This window comes from Sprattus sprattus (assembly GCF_963457725.1).
Source record: "Sprattus sprattus genome assembly, chromosome: 11".
Lineage (NCBI taxonomy): Eukaryota > Metazoa > Chordata > Actinopteri > Clupeiformes > Clupeidae > Sprattus > Sprattus sprattus.
In genome coordinates, this window is record NC_137909.1 from 30,906,492 (window position 1) to 30,908,991 (window position 2,500).

At 40.6% G+C, this 2,500-nt stretch overlaps 1 pseudogene across 1 annotated transcript in view; it reads left to right on the plus strand.

Moving 5' to 3' along the window:
- Window positions 1-2,500, plus strand: part of LOC308372569 (tyrosine-protein kinase CSK-like) — a 34,390-nt pseudogene that overhangs the window by 17,924 nt on the left and 13,966 nt on the right. The gene's annotated exons all lie outside the window — the stretch shown is intronic.

Sequence of the window (2,500 nt, forward strand, 5' to 3'; positions counted from 1 at the left end):
ACATATAAAAAGTCGTGTAGATAGCTTAATTCACATGAAACATTCCCCACTACATTAGCCACAACACGCCGCCATCTTGGATAGATATTTTCTTTTGAGTGCGCACTGATTTGGAACGCTCAGGTAGATGAAAACAGGTCGTACAGTTACTATACCGTAGAATATAGCACACCCCGGAACTCACTATCAGAATGGTGGATTCCATCTACCCGTGTTATAATTCCATCTACCCGTGTTATAATACATGATACTACCCCAGCAGGTAGTTCAGAATCACTATATGCCACTTAGGGACCTCATGTTAGGGAGTTATCAGGTTCTGTTTCTGACAGATCCCTTGTTACAGTGCATGAAATGCCCTGTATTGTTATTCCTAGGCTTCTTCTTCTTCTTCTTATTCTTGTTACCTTTTTCTGCGATTAATTCAGCCCGAACCGCTTAACGTAGAAACTTCATTCAAACTTTGTCGCGTAGGTCTTGTAAAGGACACTTATGCTATGTATTTTTCACTTTTCTAAACTTTATACTTTTTAAGATATTAAATAAAAACGAATCTAAATTTTCCCATTGACTTACATTGGGCCATTATGACATCATAATAGGGTCTTTAAACTGGCTTGCACCTGTGTTTCTCTAGGTGCGTTTCCATCCCATTACTTAATGCGCATTATCTTTATGCGAATATTTAATCCTGGTTGGAAACGCGTCCGTTTCGCATTAACTTCCCCAATGCGCATAGATATTCGATTCGCCAGAGGGAGGTGGATTAACTGGTTATTCGAATTTAGTTAATGCGCTTAACGTAGATGGAAACAGTTTATCCGAGCGATTCGCGTCTTTTGTGTATTTGTTTATGTTCGGAGTTGGACTGTAGACTACGTCCTGTTGCAGAGACAACCGTGCTGCTGTCTGCCCCGAATGTGATGTTCCTCTACTGCTTCTCAAACTGCCAGCTAATACACCACACCTCGTGCAGCATATGCACCTGCTGTTGTATAAACTATAGTATAGGCCTATCTATGTTTGCGGTGTGTTGTTTCCCCTGAACATCATCATCATTACCTAGTTTATTGTAGGCTAACTGATTAACTTGATTTACGTGCAAACTACGTGGACATGTTATCTCCCCACACGTAGCCTACTTTTTTGTTGTTGTTGTAAATTATAGTTTTTTTGTTTTGTGATCATTGATTTTATTCTATCTAACACCTGCGGACCTGGTGTGCGCGGTTGTTTCGGTTCGCAATCTCTTGCACCTCGCCCAGGTATGGTAACTTAATATATTTCTTTGTACTCGGATGGCAAAGCATACTGCATATAAACATCTTTGTACAGTGGTACGTTTCGCCCACAACACGGTATTCCGCGCATGTTGCAAGTTTGTAAAATGCGCTCGTCGGTGGGGACAGGCTTTCGGCAGCAAATACTTTCAGGCAACACAGCAGGGCCTATCCGTTGCACAATTCTTGAAATCCTGACCTGGTCAGCCTGAAGTTTTCGACCCACAGCTGGGCAGTGAAGTGGGCCTTCACCAAATTTAAAGAATCACTAGCTATGAATTCGCTGCTATGTGAGTTTGTAAAACATGTTAAAACCGTCTACGCCTTCTCCTTCTAGCAATTATATTCAAAACAACTCAAATGCTACAGCATTAAAAGTCCCGACGGCAGAGAGGAGGGCGTCCATTCAAGCATGCACAAAACTCTTCCTCCAAATTAGACTAAAGACTCGGGTGAATGGAAACGGTCGCTGATGCGCATTTGTTTTATGCGAATCGTCCGTGAATGCGAATCGTTAATGCGAACGAGCTGAATGGAAACGCACCTACTGACAGCTGCACCAAATCAAAGGAACCTCTTTGTCCCTCTCAATTTAACTGTAACTAGGAACATTAAGACACCTTCCATTCTCAATTTTTTTTCTCTCCATCTCTCCATCTTTTTCTCTCAGTCTACTTTCTCTCACACTCAATCTCTCTTCTTCACTCCATTTTTATCTCCTTTTTTCAATATTTTCACTCTCTTTTTCTCTTTCACTCTTCTTTCCTTCTTCCACTCATCTTTCCTTCTTCCACTCTTCTTTCCTTCTTTCACTTTTCTTTCCTTTCTTCACTCTCCTTTCTTCTTTCCTTCTTTCACTCTTCTTTCCTTTTCTTCTTTCCTTCTTCAACTATTATTTCCTTCTTTCACTCTTCTTTCCTTTCTTCACTCTTCTTTCTTTTCTTCTTCCACTCTTCTTTCCTTTCTTCACTCTTCTTTCTTTCCTTCTTTCACTCTTCTTTCCTTCATCCTCTCTTCTCTCCTTTCTTCACTCTTCTATCCTTTCTTCTTTCCTTCTTCCACTCTTCTTTCCTTTCTTCTTTCCTTCTTTCACTCTTCTTTCTTTTCTTCTTCCTTTCCTAACTTTTGCATTTCATGCACTGGTATTTCCTTCAGGAAATGCATTTTCTAGTTATATCTGATGTTTGTTGAGGTCATCAGGGTTGGTGAGTGTGTGTGTG